At 33.8% G+C, this 25,543-nt stretch overlaps 1 protein-coding gene across 2 annotated transcripts in view; it reads left to right on the top strand.

Moving 5' to 3' along the window:
- The window catches only part of LOC102122782 (TLR adapter interacting with SLC15A4 on the lysosome), a 130,166-nt gene that overhangs the window by 79,858 nt on the left and 24,765 nt on the right, over positions 1–25,543 (top strand). For both annotated transcript variants that reach the window (XR_001487996.3, XR_010584524.1), the window contains 3 exons: positions 12,189–12,241; positions 15,186–15,256; positions 17,719–17,860. The gene's annotated coding sequence lies outside the window, so the exon portion shown is untranslated. The remainder of the gene's footprint in view (positions 1–12,188; positions 12,242–15,185; positions 15,257–17,718; positions 17,861–25,543) is intronic.

The following is a 25,543-nucleotide window of genomic DNA, read 5'->3' on the forward strand; positions in this document are numbered from 1 at the left end:
CATGACTTAAGCTGCTGCTGCTGCTACTGTGCCTACTACTACAAATACCAATACTATTATAGTATAATAGAACAAATATACAGATGCTCCTAGTGCTACTACCAAGAGTATCCAATACCAACATTATTGCTAAAATGAGAACTGAACGGTTCCTGTCATTCTTCTCTTTCTGAGGCTTACATCTTCCCACTTCACCCTAACTTAGAAGGAGTAAAAATTACCACTGCCTACAACACTGTTGTTTCAACTTCCCATCCGAACACATACATGCATGCACCTTGATAATGTCTGCGTGAGTGCTGTTGAAGTACTGACTGTATCTCGGGGAATGCTGACCCCAGCAGGAAAATACATACTCTCTGTGTGTTTTCTTCAAATCCTGCCCCAGGCTGGCCGGGCGCGGTGGCTCAAGCCTGTAATCCCAGCACTTTGGGAGGCCGAGACGGGCGGATCATGAGGTCAGGAGATCGAGACCATCCTGGCTAACACGGTGAAACCCCGTCTCTACTAAAAATACAAGAAAATTAGCCGGGCGAGGTGGCGGGCGCCTGTAGTCCCAGCTACTCGGGAGGCTGAGGCAGGAGAATGGCGTGAACCCGGGGGGGCGGAGCTTGCAGTGAGCCGAGATCCCGCCACTGCACTGCAGCCTGGGGCACAGAGCAAGACTCCGTCTCAAAAAACAAAAAACAAAAAACAAAAAACAAAAAACAAATCCTGCCCCAGGCTGAGTGACATCTGGTGTCCCCAAACCAACCCTGCGATAAGACTTTACTGTTGGCTGCAGCTAAACCCTCTTCTCAGTCCAACTCTTACATTGAAAAAATCCCATTCATAATGAGGTGATATACACATATGTAGCACTTTTTTCATCCTGAAAGCATAACGGCTTCATTGCTAGTTAAAATGAGCTGTCTTTTTAATCTCACATTTTATAAGCTGCATAGGAATTCAGTTTATAGTTTTAATCTTTTCTTGACATTTATATTCTATTTCCCTCCTCCTTCACAAATGAACAGTCATTGCAGATTTTTCCTGGGAGACTGTGAAACTTACTCTAGCAATACTGAGAGGCACTTTAGAAAAAATGCTTAGGGTTTTAAGAATGAATAATAAGGCAATCCAGGGTATGCTTTATTATCCATTAACATGTGTTTAGGTTGGCCATTTACAGTAAAACCACCAGCTAAATGTCATAGAACTTCACAGAAGGCTGTATCTAGTTTATTCTGCGCCATTGGAAACTCTAAACAAGGTTGTAAAATGTTCTTTTTTTCGAAATACCGTTTAAAATAAAAGCGGACCAAAAAAAATCTACTTTGTGCCTATATGCTATTATAGCTGACAGATAAGAAAAATGCCAGGGATAATTGAGGAGGTTTCTGTATAAAATGTTAACACCTAACAAGAGCAAGCTTTCAAGATAAAGGCAAAGATTTCTATAGATTTATATATAGGTTTGTGTGAAAATTTAGGAGATAAAACAGATCCTGTTTCTAATGCCATTTTATTTCTAAATGGTAATGTGTAGATATTCACTGCCTCTGGTGTAAGGAGAGAAGAGGAAGAAATACCTATCATAATATAGTCCAGCGGTGCCTGCAACTTCATAAACCTGGCATCACAATTTAGCTTAATGCTGTGCCTAGATATGATAGGGGGGTGGGGAGGGAGAGGTGAGCTGAGTACAGGCCATGATAATTTTTCCCTTTGGACTTGAGCCATATTAAATGATATTTTTGTAATTCTATTAAATTAGAAGGGTGCATCATTGGTGCATCAGAATATTCTCAATCCTTTTGGTTTGGAGACCTACATAGAAGCAACAGTAAGCAAAAATGAAAGGTCAGAATCCTTTCAATATTTGACTGGCTGAAACAAGACATACACCTAAGCCGACTAAATGTAATTTGATCAAAAGTGTGATGGCTGACTTGTCTGTTTAGCTCAAATTGTAATTTGTTCCCAAATTACAATTGTCACTAGCTTTGAGTTCTGGTCATTTCAATATAGAATAAGGGTGATTGGAAATGTTATGTGTAGGCATTTGTTGGAACAACTTAAATGTTCAGAAATAGAGGAGTACTTAAAACAAACTACTAAAAATAATAATATAAACACAATCATATTTGGCTTTGGAAGGTTTCGTTGCAAAGTGTTAGCAATAGTTTTCTCCAGATGGGTGGGACTGTGGGTATTATGTTCTTCCATTTCATATTTGTATTTTTCTCTGAGAAACCTCTGCTTTCCTCTACTTTTGTAGCAACAAAAAAAGAGAATTAAAAGAGCTAAGGAGACCAAATGAATTTTTTTTAAAGGAAATGTAAAAATCTGGAATTTTGGGTGAATTTAGCTTATATTTATTTTAAGACACTTATGCCTGTTAGAATAGTTTGACTATGTTTTCATTTTTTGGCACCATGCCAAATATTTAAATTGAATTAAAGTGTTTTTAAAAATAGATACAAATTCTTAATCATCCACAAAGGACTGCAGAACTATTCCTATGGCACTCCAAATGGACACATACTTAAAGAAAGAAAATATGTAGTTTTACTCCACCCAAATAAAATTTTGGCTCACTTGTCTTTTGGACAGCTTACTTCAGTTCAAATTTTGTGTAAAGATTTCTATTTTCAGTCCACCTGTCAAGGGACCTTGCATTATTTTTCTGGTCTTTAGGTAAATCATCTGATAAACATTCACAATAAAATGTTCAAAACGTGATGCATATTGAAAGGAGAGAGAAAAGGAGTAGTGTATACTTCAAGTAGTATATAACTCATGACTAGGAGTGAGATCTGTGGGACAATGATTTGACTGGTGCCTTTCAAATTATCTTCTATCTGGTTAAGGCCAGATTTTGAGATCATAGAAAATTGTGAGCAATAAAAAGCTTTAACAGAGACTTGGTCTCAGAACTCTGGATCCTGGAAGGCAAGAGAAAAATCACTTTTCTTCCAAGCTTTGAAATATCTGGAAGTCTGAAAACCAACACAGATCACATTACTCAGCTTTTAGTTCACTAGCTTGGGTCATCTTAGTGGTATTTATAAGACTGAAGAGAAGTGTTACTATTTGTTTGTGGAGATTGCTTTTGCAAAATATTTCAGAGAATCCACATGAGACTAAAGAAGGGAATTGCGCCGTTTTCATTCTCTTTTTTTGAGATAGAGTCTAGCTGTGTAGCCCAGGATGGAGTGCAGTGACGCCATCTCGGCTCACTGCAACCTCCGCCTCCCAGGTTCAAGCGATTCTCCCGCCTCAGCGTTTTCATTCTTAAAAAAAGTCTGATAACAGAGGCAAACTCTCTCCCTCTCACACTCTGAGGACTCATAGGCCTTGCCTGACTCACAGTGCAGGCTGAAGCTTCCTGCTTCCTTCAAAGGGTCTGTAGATTCCTTCAGATTTCCTGTTCTGATACTGCATCGCTTTTTTTTTTTTTTTTTGAGACAGAGTCTAGCTCTGTTGCCTAGGCTGGAGTGCAATGGCACAATCTCGACTCACTGGGACCTCCACCTCCCAGGTTCACGCAATTCTCCTGCCTCAGCCTCCTGAGTAGCTGGGATTATAGGCACGCCACCACGCCCAGATTATTTATTTATTTATTTATTTATTTATTTATTTTATTTATTTATTTATTTTTTTTTTTTTAGTAGAAACGGGTTCACCATGTTGGTCAGGCTGGTCTTGAACTCTTGACCTCGTGATGCGCCCGCCTCTGCCTCCCAAAATGCTGGGATTATAGGCGTGAGCCACCGCGCCCGGCCTGCATCGGTTCTTGAAAAAAAGTTCACAGTGTGAATCTTTACACATTATTTTGTCCTTCCAAGTGGGAAAGGTATGCTAGCAATGCTTCTAATCCCCATCTTGGGGGAAAAAAAAAAAAAAAGAAACTTGGGAAAAAAAAAATGATAATAAGAAGCAAAACTCGAAACACCACTAAAACAAAATGCAGCTATTTGAAGAAAACGCCTTGAAAGTAATTTTATGAATAAACTTTTAAATGTTTAATTGGTTTAGGTTTTTAAATTATCACAAATCCTTAGAATTGTAATCTAGTTTAATACTAATTTATTACAACACGTTTATAATACTTTTCCTTCTGTTGATTAATTACTCAGATCCTCTTCTTATTGGAAAATTTAGGCATTCTTGTGCTGACTTTCTTAATTAACAAATGTGATGTGAATTCAATCACCAGAAAGGAACCATTTATTATAGCCTATAGGGTACTGAGGGGAGCAGTTTGCTTCTGCCTTGTTTTCCTGCTACCAGAGTTTTCCAGAAAGAAGCTCTTCATTGCAGCAAACATATTCGTAATCCTCTTTACTTTTTTTTTTTTTTTCAGATAAAGAAACTATTAAATAGTGAAATTTGAAATCTTCCACTTAGATGGAAACAAATGGGCCAACATTGTTTTTCAAGACCTTGAGATAGGGGTAACTTAGTTTTAAGAGAGACAATTATAGTATCTGAAATAGCTTCTGCCATAACTCAAACTGAACATTTACAAAAGCAGAGATAGGATTTTCTTTCAAATCAATAGGAGAATAGGAGGATGTGCCATTTACTCAAGTGGTTGACACCAATAGCTTTACAACAAATACTACATTTTAGCTACTTGAAAAGTAAGGTTGAGATTGGGGGCAGAAGGGGATATAAGTAAAATGCTTTTGGATTTTAATTGTAAGCCATTTATTCTCTTGGATTATTTCTTTGGCCTGTGCACATTAACACTTGTCTTGAATTGTCAGATCCCTGCACCTCAGTTTTGTAAACCTACTTGTCAGAATCTTGGAAAAAATATCTAAAGATGTTGGGTAACTGAATGAGATGATATTTGATATTTTGGCTGTAAATTTTAACTAGAATAATGGTGGATGGGTGTGTGTGTGTGTGTGTGTGTGTGTGTGTGTGTTTGTGTGTGGTAGAGTAAGGCAAGTCAGGAGACTTGAGTCTGGCATACTTCCCTTAAAGCAAAATAATTATGTCTCTAAACTGGATAATTTTTAGCTACTTAATTTTTTTATTCCTTTTTTTTCTGTTAATGATTCTGATTAAAATCAGACATATATTTTTATTTCTTTTTAAAATCAGCGAATTATAGTAAGCCAGACCAACATCAATTTTTTAAAGTAAACATTAACTGACTTCACTTTAATGTATGTCATTAAATTCAAAGTCATTTTGAAGTAATAGTTTAACTTACAATTCTCACGTCTTTTAAATTTTTATTGTCGCTGATGATAATTTATCAATAACACTCGTATTCTTCTTTAATTTTATATATTCTCCCAGTATTTAAGTGCATTGTACTCGTAGAATCTTCATTATTTCACATGTACAATTCTCCAATTGTTTCACATGGTGCTGTTATCCATCACAAGAGTTTGATCAGGCAGTTTAGGTGGGGCTTAGATGTTTTGGGTAGGTGGAGTGGGGGTTTTTGGATGATTTCAATCTAAGACAAATTGTACAAAAGAACCTCTTGTGTCATTCCAACACCATCTAGTGGTTAAAATATTTGCAGAAATTTTTGTTTTGTTTAAGACTGAAGATACACTGGCAAAAGGGTACAATGTTATATTCTATTTATTGGAGATTGATTATCACAATGTGCTTCAGGCAGATGAGTGCCTGGCCCAGCATCAGTAGAACATGTCTTTCGAATTTTGTGTGTGTGTGTGTGTGTGTGTGATTCTGATGCTTAATCTTTTGAATTATTTTCTGTGATATAGCAGAGATTACTTTGTAATAATTTAACCATTCCTGGTTCCCACGGTTTCTTCTAAGGAAGAAAGAAGACTAGAGTTGAAATCAGAAGACCTCGATTTTAATCACAACTTTATTCCTAACTATCTTTCTAACCTATATATGTCAACAATTATTCAGGGTCCTTATTTGTAGAAAAAGCATACAGACCTGTATTTCAGAGTTGCTTTGTTATAAAGATTAAGCAATAATATAAATTTCAAAGCACTTTATGTCTATATGGTATTATTGTTACTGTTATTGTGAGTGAGTGCACTCAAGGAATTTATCTTCACGTTATCTTGACTTCTTTTAGACTTAACTACAGTCTAAATTCTGCCCTCACTGTTCCACCAAAATTATCTTTGCTGAAGTATCCACTGTCTTTCATATTGACAAATTAGGACACTGTCTTTTGGGGTCTTTTGGGGTTCCACAGGAATTTTAAGATTGATTTCTTTTTGTATTTCTGTAAGAAATACCATATGTATTTTGACAGGTTTTGCATTCAATCCATAGATTGCTTTGGGGTAGTATGGACGTTATAACATTTTTAAGACGTCCAATCTATGAACACAGAATATTTTTTTCACTGATTTATGTATTCTTTTATTTCTTTAATCAATGATACGTAATTTTAAGATTCAGATAATATGTAACCTCCTCAGAGAAGCTTTCCCAGACCATTATATGTAAGTAAATTTCCACCTGCTTGTTTTTCTGTATCGCTCTACCCTAGGTTGTTTATTTCCTTCATAGCATGTATCACTCCATCTCTCTCCTTCTCTCTCAATTATTCTTTACCTATTTTCTTCTCCACTTGTTTGATGTCTGTCTCTTGAATATTGGCCATATACATGACTTATTCACCACTGTATACTCAGTGTCTAATACAGTGTCTATCTTCTATAAAACGTGTAATGAACATCTGTGAAATAAGCAAATAAATAATTAAATATTTAATATGATTAATATCAACAAGGATATAAATTATGGACATAAATAATAGTAGAGCCACAAAATACATATATATGCATGTGTATATATCATACATATTATATATAATATGTTATGTATATTATATATTATATTATAATATTATGCTATATATAATAGTATAGTATAATATATATTATACTATTATGTTATATATAATAGTATATATAATATATGTTATGTATATTTGAATATTATACATAACATGTTATGTATCATATTAGAATATTACACATAATATGTATCATATGTAGATATACATTAAACTGTGGCTTTGATATCATGAATACTTCATTTAACTAGATATGCTAGTTACCACATAGATTTGTTCATATGGAATAAAATTTTGTGTCTTGACATCATTTTACATCATTAAATGGACAGTGTATAATAGTACCAAAGGCATAAAGGGAATTGTATGAGATGTCACTGAATCTTGCTGGTTTGACAGCTTTGTGTTTAGAAGCATTAATTTTGACCTATCCCTGGTAGAGTGAGTGAAATGAATTAAGGGAAGTAAAGATGGAAAGTAATGTGAATTGGTTTAAAAATGGAAATAAGGAGTCAGCCTTTTAAAAGACCAGGTCATTAGCAGACCTCCTTGCACTGGGAAGCTTTTTGCCCGTGATAAGCGTGGTTAAAAGGATGTGCTTCTATCACATGAAAGAATTGTATGATAATTTTTCAAATGTCAGAATGAATTTAGTAAAATCTCACAACTCAAATGTCACCTAAAAAGCAAGAATTATGCAAAATTACTTATGGAAACCAAGTGAATAGGATGATCCCCTGACTGGGCAATTCAAATGCATTTACAAAAAATTGCGTAGTTCCAAATTGGAAAGAAAGCTCTTGGGGCAAGATGCTCTTTTGGTGCATTTAAGAAAAAAAAAAAAATGGAGCCACAGTAAGACATTTCTGTCATTTCAGAGAATTGAAGAGCTGATAAAGGGCTAGGACGCCTTTAGTTTCTTTTTAAATTTCAAACTTAACATTGGAAGTTATTAACTGCTTCCTTCCACATTTCTGAAACAAACGCAAAATAACAACTTTATAAGGACGCATTTTCAAAATGCTTTGAAAACAGTTGGTTTTGTTGTTTATTCGCAGACATTTTTTTCTTTTTTTCATATAACGCCTCAGGTTTTTTTTACCTAGGCTGATAGATTTCCTCCTTAAAGTCCTTGTTCCCACACATAAAGTCTAGGGCAAATTTCAATTCCTTCAATTAATTTTAATTCAATCATACTTTGATTTAGAAACCCAAAACAAAACAATACTTTGGACAATTTATAACTTTCCATTTTTTCTCTCCCTTCCTTTTCTTTCTTAAGCCCTTTCTTACTTTCTCTTCTCTCTGTCTACAGAAGGTGAAGCAGCAAACATCACTCATCACTCACCCTTGCTGATAGTTTATTTAATGGTATTGTTAAGTATGCATTTAAAGTCTGCATAACTTGTATTCCATTTACTATAGAGCTACCTGAGTATGCTCATGTATCCCTAAAATTAGGTATTAAATGAATTCAGACTATGCTCTTTAATTAAGGATTTAAGAATAAATATAAATTATGTTGGGACCCTCAAAATGACATATAATGGTAGTCAAATGTCTTTAATAGTGAATTATGTTATATATAGAATGTATCACCCCTATCCTTCTCCTTACTTTGAATTGAGAGCCTGTGGATCAAGTCTGGTAGAAATAGCAGTTGCTTGGTAAACAGGAGCTGTTTGTACAACTTTTTCTCTCTCTCTTCTGATCTTATAAGGATAAGTGTAATTCAAATGAGCCTTTGCCACTGTGAATTAAGAGCCAGATTAGAAGATAAGTTTTACCTAGGCTACACAATTGCATGACACTGTGCTAAGATGCTTTCACATCTATTATTTCACTTTATTATTATGTTACTTAACATTGATATATTCTATAAATATTTATTGAGCAACAACTATTTTCTGAGTAGCATGCAAAGTGCTTGAAATATAGAAGTAGACAGAATAAACACTGACTTTGGCTTCTGTAAGTTTGTGACCTAATCAGTATAATTATTATAAAAATGTTAAATATAAGACTTCTGATACTTTTGAATTTGTCTCCTATCATTATTAATAGCAGATGAGGCAATATGCTCATTTATATAGATAATCAGGGAACTGGATAATCACATTTAAAAATATAGTAAAGTTGCCTCTCAGCACAAAAATTTGAGAAGACAATTTAAAATGCTAACCTCTCCCATTCCCAGAGAACACTAAAAATATAAAATATAGGATTTCTCCATATGTTAAGATGTTTTATTTTAATCAGTTTGACTTTGACTACTTTAGGAACATTTTTTTGAATTTCACATATCATCTCATTCTTGAGTAGCTGTTATGATATAGTAGAAGCGCATGGATTTAGAATTAGGCAATCTGAACTTGAGTCATAATTCTGTAAAACTTCATTGGCATTAGAAAATTTCTTGTTTTTGGTTTTCTGATCCTCAGAATGAGGGGTGTTTAACTTTGTTTTGTGTTAGCACTGAGACTAAGTCATTTACAAACAATAGAAGTTTTTATTTGGCTTATAATTCTGACGGCAGGGAAGTCCAACAGCATGGCACTGGCATCCGGTGAGGGCCTTTAGGCTCATAATCTCATGGCAGAAGGCAGAAAAGAAAGAGTGAGAGAGACAGAGATGTTCAAACTCAATTTTACAAAACTTCACTCTCGTGATAGCAAACTCCCTCCCACAATAATGACATTAGTCCATTCATAAGGGCAGAGCCCTCATGACCTATTCATCTCCTAATGGTTCTACCTCTTAATATCATCACAGTGGCAACTAAGTTTCAACATAACTTTTGGAGGAGACATTGAGACCATAGCAAGGGGCTTCTTAATGGGGTCAATATTGGCTTTTTGGGCAGGACAATTCTTTGTTGTTTAGCGTTCCTGACCCCTGCCCTCTAAATGCCAGTAGTGGGCACCATTGTGACAACACGAAATGCCTCCCACCTAGTATTGCTCTCAGCAGCATTTCACATGACTCAGTCTCTTACCTTCTAGAAATATTATCTTTATTTGACAACCCACTTTCTTATTTTCCTCTTACCTCTCTGCTTCCTCTTTTGCTGTCTCTTTTGAAAGCTTGTTTTCATTACTGTATCACTAACTGCTGGAGTTCCTTAAGAATTAGCTCTAGATCCCTTCCTCTTTTCAATTTTTCCTCCCCTTGAAGACCTCACCCATATCCATACACAACTTTATTTACTGACTATACACATATGACTTACAAATATATATCTCCAGGCCAAATATCTCCTCTGAATGCTAACATATATAGATAACCATCTTTTTGACATATTCACTTGTATATACCTTAGGCATCTTACAGTTTTTATTTCCAAAATTGAACTTTTGATTTTCTCTGCCAACTTGATTCCTACACTGAATCTACGTCAGCTAGGTTAGTTTTACCACCTCCTACTCATTTGCTCAAATATGAAATCTTAGCATCATCTTTATACCGCTATCTCTGTGACACTGCCTTCCTCTATGTTAATTTGGTCACTAAGTCAATTTCTTCTATATCTCCTCTGCCATTATTCGTGCCCAATGTATCACCATCTCTTACCTGGGATACTAAAATGGCCTCCTAAATATTTTTCTCATATTCATTATGGCTTATTTTCAGCACATTTTTAAAACACTGCAGCTAGGGTGATCTTTTTGAAACAAATCTGATCAAACCATTTCAGTTTTATTTTTCTGTATATTTCTGTTGGAGATAGTTGAATTTATTCAACTATCCATCCACATGTCACTAAAAAGACAACAACTAAAAACAAAGGCTGAAATACTTTATCTACTTTCTTTACTTTTTGCTAAGCATTAGTCTTAGTAAAAAGTAAATAAAAAAATAACATGACCTGATAAGCTTTATGCAGTCTAACCAGCCTATCTCTTCAGTTCTGTTAATAATATAATCCTCATGTACTCTGCAACCTAGCCACAAAAGGATTTTAGTTGCCCTAATGTGTCATTCCTTCTCCTACCATAAAGCCTTACCAATCCTACTCCATCAGCCTAAAATGGTTTATTCCCCTTCATGCAGTTAATGTCACTCATCCTTCAGATCTTAGCTCAAGTGTCACTTCCTTAGAGAAAACTTTACTTAACCTTCAATTTAAAATGTATTGCTTTCTCATAAAATTGCTTTATTTCCTTCAGAACACTTATTCAGTTTGTATTTATTTGCTCATTAATGTAATTATTTCACTAATAGCTACCTCCCTGAGACATTACACTATGTTATAAGACTTATAAGCTTGTGGACCCATTCGACTTGAGTTCCCTATTGTAACCCCAGTGCCTAATATAGAATCTGGCACGTAATACACGCTCAATAAATCTTGTGGCAAAGCTTAATGAATGGCTATTAATATTGAATGTTTGCTTCTTTTGTCGTCATCCTTAAGACAAATTTAAAGTAACATACCATTAGGAGTGTAATCCCATTTTGATATATAATGAATAATAAGGACAAAATGATATGCCTGAGGAAATTGGCAGACATTAAAATGAAAATCTCTTACAGCATTTTGGCTCTGTGATTTAAGAACTTCTATTTTTGAAACATAGTGGTAAACTTTTGTTTTATATTTTATCCTACCTAGTGTTTTTGTTTTATATATATATATATATATATATATATATATATATATATATTCCCATTGATCTCTGTGAGAAAAAAAAATCACAGCACTTTCCTTTGGCATTAGTTTATGCTGATCAATCCCTTTGAATTTTAAGATAATTCTCATGGGTAGCGACTATCTGAGATGGGTGATGGGGGTGGTAAAGGAATTTACCAATACAGTTGTAGGTAAAGAAAGGGAGATTTATTAGAGAAAGTAGGAAAATATGTTGCAAGAAAGCAGTGGGAAGACCAGAAAGAGAGGAGCTGACAGCAAAGAGACAAAAGCTTGCTGGAGATTTTATAGAATGGTACTTGTGCCAGAGAGGACTACATACTGTAATGATAACGCCAAGGTAACAGTGAGCTGACTTGCATTTTTCTATCAGCCAAGGTGTCTGGTGATAGCTGGGTGCAGAAAAATTGTGAATTATTTGTGTAGGAGGGCTATATGTCCTGGACCATGAAGAAAATCAGACTTCTAGCTGATCTACTTTTTCTTTTTTCTGTTCTCTGATCCCACCAGCCTGACTCCTTTTCCCTTATTAGGACTTCACAGTAATGTTCTAAGTTCCATTCTGATCATTTCCAGATTAAAACACACAATACACACACACACACACACACACACACACACACACACACACGCCCCCCACACCAGGGACATATTTAAGTACTAATTTGGTAAGAAGGAGATGTGGATTTTGCTTTGTCATTTTGTATGGACTGACGGTCCATTCTCTCGTTCACTTACTAGATGTGAAAAGAAGAGAGACCTCTCCAACGGCTAGTGAACAAATTCTCATTAAGGTAAGCTGTCTGTATATTATGTAGGTGATCTCATTGACCAGAACTAATCCTTACATGTTTGGTCTTACTATACTTGGGTTTTTCTCCTAATAAAAGGAGGCGTAACTATCCAGCTTCCAAATAGGTATTTGTTATTTTGCATCCATCTGCAATTTGAAAAATTGAGAAACAAGTTTAGATGATGAGGCAGTAAGAACACCAAGAATCCGTATTCTAGCCTTTGCTCTATTACTATACAGCTTCCCATATTATCTTGGGGACACCTTTTAACTTTTTTGTGGCTTTGATTTCCTAATCAGTAAATTAAAATGGTTGTTGACATGATCTCCAAGGGCCTATCTAGGTTGAACAGTCATGAATTATGAATGTTTTCACTTCAAATTTTTATTACAAGCACTTTGGTTTCTTTACTAATTCTTAATTCTAGGCTACATTATTTCAGTAACTAAGTTTATTTTCCATTTGTTATTATAAAGCGATTGCTTATAAACTGACCTATGTGGCCAATATGTAATTGGGAATTTTTTCTTGGGATATTTTAGTGCTTGGTTGAGCTTTTAATACCATCTCAATCATTGAGGATTGATAAAGATTTCAACAATTAAATTACAAAATATGCTCTTTGAAGTAGAGTTTCAGAAGTACCTAGAATTGAAAGGAAAATGCCTTCTTTCTACATTAGAAGCAAGGAGGGGTCATAGAAATTTGAAAGTAAAATTTATATCAGTTATTTAATCTTTTTATATAAATAGAATTTAAAATGTTGATAATAATATGTGGGCTATTACCGAATATAACAACAAAGTGTTAAATGTAAACGATTAAGAGTGATTTCAAGATACGCTTTGACTTACTGATACTGAAAAAAAGCTGGGTACTTTAATCAAAGAAGAGATGAACACTTAAAGACTATTCTGCTTCTAACATCATTTTGGCATAGTTCATAATTTTCTGGGACACATTTTCAGTACACATACTGGTTTTCTACTTGTAAAACCTGTAAGTTTTATTAATAATAATATGTCTAAGACTGTGTACTTACAAGCATGGCTAATGCAACTCTTTATATCCTTTTTCTCAAATATTAATATTTGATTGCTCAAGTTGTAAAAAGGAATCTGTTGTTTTTATTATAATTGAATGACTTCTTTAGGTTAATTAGAGGGAAATTCAGTTTTACTGTCCTATTCCTGCTATATGAAAACTGACTTTAATGGCTGCAAAACATAGATAATACATATATAAATTATAGGAAATAATTTATTTAACAAATTTTTAGAACCATGTCAAACTTTAGTTTTTCCAACATATTATTTTTTAAAATATCAAGGCTACAGAATTTCAAAAACAAGCTGTGCACTGCGGCTCACGCCTGTAATTCCAGCACTTTGGGAGGCTGAGGTGAATGGATTACTTGAGACCAGGAATTTGAAAACAGCCTGACCAACATGGCGAAAACCCTTCTCTATTAAAATACAAAAATTAGCCTGGCGTGGTGGTACATGCCTGTAATACCAGCTACTGGGGAGGCTGAAGCAGGAGAGTCTCTTGAACATGAGAGGAGGAGGTTGCAGTGAGCCGAGATCACATCACTGCACTCCAGCCTGGGTAACAAAGCGAGAGTCTTGTACATATGTACATATTATTGTCAGTTGCTGAATTATTTGAGACTGAATTGCAGATATCCTGACTATTCACGCTTTAATATTTCTTAATCCATTAATATTTTCAAAAAAGGCCATTCTAGTACATAATCACAAGCTATCAAATGCACAAAGGTTAAATTGATAAAATGGTGTTAGCTAACATATTTTCACATTTTAAATTTTGCCAAATGTCCCCCAAGTTTTAATGCTATTTTTCTCCTGATCCATGATCATGTAGTATATCCAGTTGTCATATTTTTAAATTACCTTTAATATAAAACTATTTTTCAGTTTTCATTGCCTTTTGTGACACTGGCATTTTTGAAGAGTACATGCAAGTTGTTTTGGAGAAAATAAGTCAAGTTGGATTTATTGATTGTTTCTTCATGAGTAGATATAAGTTATGCATCTTCTGTGATGTTATAGCACATTAAAGTTTTATGTTAATGTTAATATTTAAAGCCCTTTGTCAATTTTTCCCTTTTCCCTACCCTTGGCCCATATCTATCCAACCTTCTTTTGCATAAATCTCTTACAAATTCCTTATTTGCCTTTTCTTGTTGCACTTGTACATATACACATGCCAAGTTTGAACTTGATCTCTATCTACTTTTCGTCTTGCCTCTCCAGTTTGGTTCAAAGACAGAGACCATGCCGTTGAATTGTTTTGTTTCTTCCATGGTACCAAGCCCAGATCTTCAGTAGATGAATAAATCCATCACATGATTATGATTAATATGTACATTTGTAATTTTATATTTATTTACTCTTGAGACAGGGTCTGTTGCCCAGGCTGGAGTGCAGTGGTGCTATCACTACTCACTGCAGCCTCAACCTCCTGGGCTCATGCAATCCTCCCATCCCAGCTCAGATTCCCCTGTAGCTGAGACTATAGGCATGCACCACCATTCTTAGCTAATTTTGTGAAAATTTTTTGTAGACATGGGGTCTCCTCGTGTTGCCCAGGCCGGTCTCGAACTCCTGGGTTCAAGCCATCCTCCCGTCTCGGCCTTCCAAAGTGCTGGGATTACAGAAGTGCGCCACCATGCCAAGCCATTCTCAATTTTAAATAGAGCATTTTAAATGCTTATACTAGAGATATTGCCAATATCCTTACATACAGATGTAGATGCCTCTTTTTACAAATACCCTGAAAAAAGCTTAAGTTTAAAAAATAAGCAAATCAGATGAAATCAACAATATTGAAGATGCCTTCGATGTATCTTTTTTTTTGATAGTAATTGACCAAGCTCCTCATACATGCTATATATTTAGACACATGTTTTGTTCTGTTGCAGTTCTTTGATCATTTGCTGGCTGGGATAGAAGATATATCAGGACACTGGGGACAATATTACTGGAAAGACAAGTGAGGACTTGCCAAAAGTATACCTGTGTATATGTATAGAAAAAAAGAAACAAATGTGTCTGTTTATTTTTCATGTTTCTGTTGGCAATAGTTGAGCTTTATTTGTCCATATGACATGAAACAGATGACAGCTAAAAACAAAGGCAGAAATCTTTCTTTTTCTCTCCTTCACCAGGAGAGACATGATTGATATAAAATCCAGACTCTAAAACTAAAATAGTGTGCCATAAAATTTCTGGCCACCCCTTTCTCTTGAGAATATTATGCACAAATACAGAGAAAGGGAGTTTACATCAAATCATATTACTATCCTATGTAAACCTTCTAATATTTTGCCGCTTAAAAATATTCAAACTTTTACCTTGTTTACAAAGCACTGCACCAACTGGCTACTACACTTTCTTGCCTCATCTCATATGATTCTCCCTGTCATTTACTACACTTCAGCCATATTGTCATTTTGTCTGTTTCTTCAACACATTGATTACAACCCATTTCCACCTTAAAGCCTTTGCATAATATTATTGTTGCCTGGGATGTTCTACATGATCCTTTAATGCCCAGAATATTCTTGTCATTCAAGTTTTAGTTTAATTTTGTCTCCTCAGAGAGTTTTCCCCTCACTACTCAATCATTCTCTATATTAGTGGACTGTAATTCTCTGAAGAACACATAACTCTGATATTTTAATGCTTATCCTGTTTATTAATTTTTTAATTTTTAATTAAAAAATAATCATTATAAAAATACATTATTTTTACTGTATGTTTCTCTCCTACTAAAATACAAACTGCATGATGTTAGAGATCTTGTTTATCCTGTTAAATTACAGAGCAGGTACCTAATAAATATATTTGAATGAATAAATGAGTGACAGTGAATTATAAAAAAGACATTTTTGTGTGCTGATACTAAAGTCAGTCCTGTATTTAAATTCAAATGTTTAATTTTTATTAAATTATAATTTATTTCTAAGTGCCCTGATACCAATATATATGAAAATCTGTTGCTTGCTTCTGCCTACATTCCTGACAGGAACTGCGTCAAATACAAGATCTGGTTTTAGCAGCAAACATTTGGAACAAGTGCTAGACTTGATAATTTGTAGGCATCCTTTTATGTCATCTTCTAGGGGAGGTGTCTTATAAGGTGAATTATAAGGTCAGAAAACCGAGAGAAATTAAGATAATTGTCTTTCCCAAAGCAATTTTATTGTAAACTCTGATAAATAAAGAATAGATTCCTCTACCCTAATTATAAATGCAAGCAATCTAACAAAATAGACCTTTTCCAAGTGTTTGATTTTGATGCATATTTTTCATTACAAGGAAAGTATACACATCAAGAATGGGAGTATTTATAAGCATTATTTTGTCTTTCTTAAGTCAAACAGCAAAACAATTTTTAAAAATTTTATCACAGAGATTTTGGGCTAATGACTTAACTTTCTGTTTGAGCATGTTCCATGGGGTTTTACATGGTAAGACTTTTATCTGTGGTATAGCCACACAATCCTTGAAAACTTCATTATTGTACAAATTTAGGTTATTTCCTTTCCTTCCGCTTCCCCTTGCTCTCATTTTTCTACATAAATATGCTCCTTCCTTAAAGTATAACCTCTATTAAGCCCCATAAATTTCTAGATTCAGTGCTTTTTTCCCCACAGGTACAAATTGCTATTGTAATGTTCTACACTGGTTTTTCATTTTTGTTAGTGTGTGTGTGTGTGTGTGTGTATGTCTTTTTTTTCTGAGCCTAATGCTGTCATCTATCTTCCTAGCATATTTCAGGTTGACAGCTTGAGTTCAGAGTCTAAAAGTCATCAGATCTTTAGAGCATCAGAATATCCCTTTTAATAAGTAAAAATTTACAAAAGAAGTAAACCTCAATAAAGTCTTTATATTACAGAGCATTCTTTTTTTAAAAAAAAGAAAATATAAGTTATGGGTCATAAATGTATATTTAGTTGAACATTTTCACTCAAGTGTTATGAAGCTGTGCATTAACATGATTTCTCTTTAATTTTTTGAGTTTATTGTGTAGTTTTAATTTGGGTTCCTTAAGGAAACTTTTAACAAAGGTATGCCATTTCCCCCCTATTCTTTGAAAGTAATTGTATGAAGTGCCCTCTTCTTTCATAGCTTTTTCTGAAATGTAGACCCTGCTTGGTCAATATTTCTGTCTTTGGTGCAAAGGTTTCTTCTCCATGGTGTGTTTTCTCTTCATCTGATTGGCTCTAGTGGGATAAACATAAATATTTAATTACTTTTTAAGCACATATTTGAAATTAAATTGGAATTTACTATGTGTATTTTCTCTCCCTACCACAGATTAAATTTCAACAAAGTAAATTAGGAATATGCAGTCTATGAACCAGGTCTGGGACCATCTGACTAAAATGTAAAAGTTCTAAAGATGGCAGTCAATTGGTGGAATTTGTATTTTATTTGCTTCTTGAACAGATTGGAGTATTTCAACAGCAGATACCTGCAGAGTTTGCTCGGAGAATACGACCATCCCACATCAAACATCAAAGAAGCACTGTACTTGTTTGTGAAAAGCTTGAGAGAAAATGTGCCATTGAGTTGGCAGAAGCAGGCCAAGGTCAGTTAATATACACAGCATCTAGTACATCTTTCCTGTAAGTGTGTGTGTGTGTGTGTGTGTGTGCGCGCATGTATGTGCTGTTTCAATCTGTGTAAAGAAGTATCACAGAAAAATTGCAGAATAAAGTCCATTCCCTTTAAAAGGTAGTTTTCTTTCCCTTGCATTACCTCTTAGAAAAACATAAAAGGCCGGGCGCGGTGGCTCAAGCCTGTAATCCCAGCACTTTGGGAGGCCGAGACGGGCGGATCACGAGGTCAGGAGATCGAGACCATCCTGGCTAACACGGTGAAACCCCGTCTCTACTAAAAATTACAAAAAACTAGCCGGGCGAGGTGGCGGGCGCCTGTAGTCCCAGCTACTCGGGAGGCTGAGGCAGGAGAATGGCGGGAACCCGGGAGGCGGAGCTTGCAGTGAGCTGAGATCCGGCCACTGCACTCCAGCCCGGGCGGCAGAGCAAGACTCCGTCTCAAAAAAAAAAAAAAAAAAAAAAAAAGAAAAACATAAAAGAACTAAAATAAAATTGAAGTTATTTGTGTGAGTCCCTCAGGCTGCATTGTTTAATATGGAATAGTGAACAGAGCTTAATGAAATAAATTTTGTCTATGAACCTATTCACTTCTAAAAGTTTTTAAAATATTATCTCCCAGGAAGTACATGTTTGTATTTTTATTTTATTTAAAGACGCATGTTAAGTGCAATAATTTATCATTGGCTATTTATTGTTTATCAAGAACTGAATTTAGTGTTAAAAGGTATTTAGTTGGTTTTTGCTGGAGAGAATCAATAGAGAAAAAAATATAAGTTGGGGGTTTGCTGGCTGTAAGTCCGTAAACAATTGTTAAAAGAGAGTAGTAGAGAGATCTTGAAAAGGGAAAACATAAAAAGGGAAAACTAATAGAGGAAGAAAAGAATATTGTTATAAATAATTTTTTACTATGTATCGTGTTTGAGTAGGAATTTTGTGTTTATCTGCATCATGAGGTTTTTTTTGGGTGAGGATCCTTCTGATTAAATTTTACAGAATTTTAAATAAATTCTTCAAGCTTTGCTTATTTTAACTGGTATGAAGTAACTGTAGTTGCATATTTCTCCCAGGACAAAAGAATTAACTATAGTAACTGGTCATTGAATACATCTTTCTCAATCATTCAGTCCTTGATTTGAGAGGCATTTCATTGATAGATTGCTCATTTCTCTGTACAACATCCAGGAATCGAGGCCTAAAAGTTTAACTCTACTTTAATAGTTCGTAATTGGCTAGAACATTGTAGTCGTTAAAATGATGCAGACGTGCAGTATCTATAGATATGAAACTGTATCTGTGGTACACTGTTGGGTGGGATAAGGAGCTTGAATAATAGAACGTATAGCTTGATCATTTTTGTAGAAAATATAATTTCTATACCTGTATCGACATCTGTGCATAGAAAATTCTGGCAATGCATACACCAAGAGTTAATTGCAGTTTTATCTAGGTGATAAGATTATTTGACTTCTGTATTATTCTCCATAGTTTTCTATATTTTTAGTAGCATGTATCTGTTAATTTCATAGCCAGAAAAAAATATGAAGGCATTCAGAACATGAAACGAAAGAATTAAAATTAAAACAGATTGTAAGTTTAAAATGAGCAAATGAACAAAATATATCCCAAATACAAGATTGGGAATCTTTTGAAAGTTACAATTGATTGAATGTAAGAGATGTCTTTTCAAGAATCAGTTGTCAAATAAACTCTGAAATAGGATATCAAAATATATTATAAAAATTTAAAGTGATTTTTAATTATAATATAACTTTTTTTAATTTTTGGGTTTTGACTTGCCTTTTAAAAGTGAACTGCACCTGAATTACTGAAGTGTTCTGCTATTAATTGTCTCAGCTGGATCTCCTGCATTGGGGTAGGGGTGGAGCTAGCTCTAGAGAAGAAAAGATAGGTGGATAATGTTTATAGGCTGTCTACTGTAAATTCTTGAATTGATTAGTCTGTGGATGTATTTAGGAAGGGTATCATCATTGATATATTTTATTTTTCCATCCAAACATATCCAATTAAAATGCAATGTAAGCTCAATGTAAATTTGATGTATTTGAAAAGTATATATAGTAAACCTTATTAATTCAAGACCGTGAATGTGAATTTCCTGTTTTCTTAATTACACACATTGGCTCTCATTGTTGTCTGAAATAACAATATAATTATTATTTTCTTTTTATAATAATATAAATCTGGCATTAATATTAGAAGAAGAAATATATTAAATATTTAAGATTTGATATACCTTTATTAATAATAATATCTTTCAAAATTTGCATGAGGAATTAAGCATTAGTTGCATGGTTATCATAAAAATATTGTTGTAAGTATATGGAAGAAAGGTCAATTCAATTAGAATTGCATGGTAACACACTTAAGAAAAATCTCAAAAATCATTTGAAATACTGCTATGAAACAACATAAATCTGATGCCTGTTCTCAGTTTTCATAGTTAACTTGTTTGTCATTTTCCTTACACAATGAGTAAGTGATTTAAGTTGCACTTCAACAGTCATCCCTTTTATATCTTTATTAAAGCTATTTTTTGGAATATATTATCAACACTATGTATACTTTTTTGATTGTATCCAGAGTTTGCAGTGGTATGGATTATGTATTTTTAGCATTCACAAATAGAATTGTCCTCTGCAATAGTTTTGCTTAGATATCCACTGGCCTGTATATACAAGTAAAATACTGAGATAACTGAGTTTTTAAGTAGAAATTTCAAGAATGTGTATATTACCTTAAAGCTCTGCTTTTCAATGAGCCTTTCCATACTCCTTACCCGATGCACTCACTGAGCTTTTCAAAGCATCTTGGGAATGGATTTCCTTATTGATACTTTAGCTTTCATGTATGTGTTTATTGAATTTGTATATTTATGTATCGAACACCTATAGAGAGTTCGATATTTTATCTGCAGCCACAGCCATGTAACAACCATCCCCAGTATGTCCAAATCAAGACTTTATGGGTAATGTTCAAGTAATGTTGACCACAAACCTTTATAAAATCAGAAGAGTGGTTTGATTTTTTTTCAGTATATGTCACTTTATTAGTCACATAAATGGAATAATTCTAGTTACTTTTCTTTTTATACTTCCAAACAAACCGTGGCTCCTACATATATCAAAGGAATATTAGTAGGGTATAGGAAATGATGAATTAATGTTTAATTCACATTCAGACTTGCTACACATAGAAAGTGCTTTAACAATTTCCATTTAACTGCCAGTGCAGTGTCTTACATGATGCCCAAAGGTCTTGAAAAATGGTGGCATTTTCTTAAGTATACATTTTTCTATGGCAAGCTCTATTCTATTAAGCATATTACAAAATTGACTGTTTCAGATGTTAAAATATGTTTATGTTACTAGAGAGCTGCCAAATTCCAAAGTTTTAAATATTTAGACTATGATAAAATGTACTTAATAAATATAGATTGAACAATAGGTAATGTTTCTTTGATAATTCAGAAATCTGTAAATTCTTAAGCACATCAGGACCCTATGATGTTTTTTCTTCACAGTAAAAAAAAAAATCTTGTCTGCAAGTAGGTGCACTCACATTTTCTAAATTAAAAAGTTTTATGTTAGAAATAGATAGATTTAAACTTATAGATTTTAGGTGATTGCTGTTAAGACAATTTTGTGCATTTTGTAACCCTAGGTGCATTTTTGTGCATTTTGTGACTCTAGGTATTAATGAATATAATGGAAGTGACATTTAACATAAATGTCAAAGAACACTGTTTGGTAGTGTGCTGGATAACAGAGGTACTGTGCGATGAAGAGGCTTAGAAAGGCTTAGAGAGTAGAGTTCAATAGATTTGAAAAGCATTTCGAGCTCATGAGGGAAAACCTGGAACATAATTACAGTAATAGATACTTAACAATAATAAATGACTATTATTTTAATGATTTGTACATAATTGAAATTACTTTCTCAAATTGGTATAATATCTTTGTTCCCGAAGTTTCTTATTTATAAATGCTACTTCTTGCAGTACGGTGTGAAGTAATTATAATGTACAAAGTATAAAGAAATATGTCTATATTCTGCACTGTCAGACCATTTTAAAATAATTGTGTATAGTTTTGCTTTATAAACTTAAATAATATGTGAGTTAGGGGAAAGCAGGGTCCAGAGGGAGAAACAGAGAAATAAATTATCGAAGAGATGGAAAATAGGTCCTATGGCATCTTCTCTATTCCATGTGAATAATATAGTCTCTATTCCATTCCTCTTTCTGGTGACTTCAGCTGTAAATTGTCAGAGGATACAAGATGATTTCTGAAGATTATATCCAGCTTGGAATTTTATGTGTTACAAGTGGTAATTTCATTACTTTTCTCCTCTTTTAAAGTGGAGCCTGAGACTACAGATTAATGAAAGCAATTAACCTTTATTAGACATTTATTATGGCCATGCACTATGCTAACACTTCACATGGGTTATTTGTTATACCTCATAGTGCCTCTATGAAGTCAATACTTTCATTAAAAGTCATTATTTTCATTAAAATGCTAAGAAAATTGAGGTTTAGAAAGGTTATGCAACTTTTTCAAGGTTGTACAGGTAGCAAGCAGGAAAGCCAGAATTTATACCTAGGTAACCTGAATCCACAGACATTATATTATGACTTACAAATTAGTTAAAATATTTCCATAGGCATATTGTAGGTACTAGGCAATATGGTCTTCTATATTCTACATAGGCTTATTAACCCAATTATTTATTAAAATTTATCATTTTAATTTTCAGACATAAAAAACCAGAATCTGTTATAATGAATCTTTACATATCTATCACCCAGGTTAAAAATTATCAACACTTTGCAATTTTAGCTTCGTCTATTCGCCATCCACACTTACTTTTTTTCTGGCGTAATTATAAAGCAAATTCCAAACATATTATTTCACCCAAAAATACTTCGGTGTGTTAACAGAAAAAATACAACCATAATTTTATTATTACATCCCCAGATTAACTATAATTCGTTAATATCATCCAGTAAGCAGTACATGTCCAGTTTCTTCATTGCGTCTCAAAAAATATAGTTTTACATTTGCTTTGTTTGAAGCAGAACTCAATAAAGTCACATATTTGTGTTAGGTTGAGAGATCTCTTCTAATCTCTAACAGGTTCACTTTACCCCTTTAACAAGCCACATATTTGTTAAAGAATGTGGATAATTTGTCCTGTAGAATTTCCCAGTCTCTAAATTTAGCTGATTGCATCCGTCTGGTGTAATTTACCATGCTCCTTTAATTTCCCAGTTTATGTTGTCAATATATTTTTAGGTTTAATTAGATTCAATTTTACTTATTTTAGCGAGAGTCCTTCATAGGTGGTGCTGTTTACTTCGTATAGTGTCAAATCAGAGGAAATGTAATTTCCTAAAATTGATCAGAGGGTTCAAGAGTTGTCAGCCTCGTACACCCATAATAAAGTTCCTCCAGCAACTGTGATGATTGTTGCCCAGGTCTTTTATTTTGCTAGAGGCTGCAAAATGGTCATTTTGTAATTGTTATCAATCAGTCTGAATTTATTAGCTTTAATTCTATGAAGAACTACTCATCAACTATTTGATAACCTTGAAGCAGTTTCCTTACAAAAAAAAAAAAAAAAAAAGGCAGGATACATGCTTTATTATTCACCTTATTTATACATGTTGGAGTAATGAATTGGAGTACTGGCAACCTCCAAAGGTGACTAGTGAGTTCTAAGTACCTTTATGAATGACTAGATTTTTTTGTATTTGAAGTATTTTTATATTTGATGTCTATTTAATGTGTTGCAGTTTTCAATATATTGATGCTCAAATAGCCCTATCTTTGCTCAGTGAGTACTAGTCAAAATCGGCCTCTGTGTGTTTTTAACATTACCCTAGAAGTACTAGATAACTTGCCAACTGTCTGATATAATAAGGTGTACACAAATTATCCTATAAGTTCCTTATTCAGAATTTAAAACAGCCATTTCTCCAAGGTTTTGGTTTCATTTACTGGATAATGTCATTTACAGATCATAATCTAAACATTGTCACCACTCGTATGACATTACTTCTAAAGGTTTTTAGTAGACAGATCTAGGAAATTATACATAGGTGACACACACAGAGAGGAAAAAATTCCTGAGATCATATAGCTATTTCCAATTAATGTAAAATATTTCAGGAATTATATCTAGTTGTTTGATTTTATATTTATATCTCTACGATATGATATTTTGAAGTTAAAGGTGAATAGTATTACTTTCAACAAGACAACTAAATGCAATTTAATATTTCTTTATAATGTTTTAGTCTTTATAATGTATCCATTAGATACACACAATGAAACACTGTTTTCAAGTCACTTGAGATAATGTTTTTCTGCTGGTTATGTCATTGACTTGATAAATACTTAGGATTTTTTTCAGTTTGTTTTTTAAAACAAATTTATTGAAGTATAAATGACATACAATAAACTGCACATAAAGTGTGCAATTTAATAAGATTTGACATATAGATACATTCAAGTAACTACAGCACAGTTAAGATAAGGAACCCATCCTCCACTCCCTGAAATTTCATCGATCCCCTTTCTAATCCTTTCCTTTTGCTCCTCTCCACTCACCCTATCTATCCATGGCAACAAATGCTCTGACTTCTGTCACTGTACATTAATTTACTTATCATAGAATTCTATGTAAATGAAATCACATTGTATATATCCTTTTATTGCCTGGCTTCTTGCACTCAGAATAATTGTTTTGAGATTCATTCACATTGTAGAATATATGGATAGTTCATTTTTATGGTTACAATATTTTATTATATGTATATGCTACAATTCACTTATTCGTTCACATATTTGTGGACAGTTGAGTTGTTTCCAGTTGTTAGCTATTACAGATGAAACTGGTATAACATTAGAGTACAAGTATTTGTATGGATACAAGCTTTTATTTCTCTTTGAAAAATATCTCAGAGTGGAATTATATGGTAGGTATATGTTTAAGTTATTAAGAAACTGCTGAACTGTTTCTCAAAGTGGTTGTACCACATAACATTTCCACCAACTGTGTATTAAGCTTCCAGATATTCTGTATCCTTGTCAGTACTTGGTATGGTCAGTTCTTCAAAATTCTAACTCTTTTAATAGATGTTGAGTGATATCTCACTGTTGATTGAATTTGCATTTTCCTAATGACTAAAGAAGTTGAGTATCTTTTGTTTTTTCAACTTTTTTCTTTTTCTGCTTATACGTTAGGTTCTGGAGGTACATGTGTAAGTTTGTTAGGCAAGTAAACTACATGTTGCTAAGGCTTGATGTAGTGAGCAAAGTACCCTGTAGCTAGCCTTCGAACTGAAGTCCCCTTTCCTACCTCTGCTTTCAAGCAGTCCCCAGTGTCTAGTTTTCCCATTTTCGTGTCCACATGTATTCAGTGTTTAGCTCCCACTTATAAGTGACAACATGCAGTGTTTTTCTTTTACTACATTACTTTGCTTAAGATAATGGCTTCCAGCTCAATATGTCTTCCCTCAAAGGACAAAATTTTGTTTCTGTTATGGCTGCATAGTATGCCATGATGTACGTATATTTACCACATCTTCTTTATCCAATCCACTGTTGATAGACACTTTGGCCAATTCC

The sequence above is a fragment of the Macaca fascicularis genome, chromosome X (genome assembly GCF_037993035.2).
Source record: "Macaca fascicularis isolate 582-1 chromosome X, T2T-MFA8v1.1".
In the NCBI taxonomy this organism is placed as follows: Eukaryota; Metazoa; Chordata; class Mammalia; order Primates; family Cercopithecidae; genus Macaca; species Macaca fascicularis.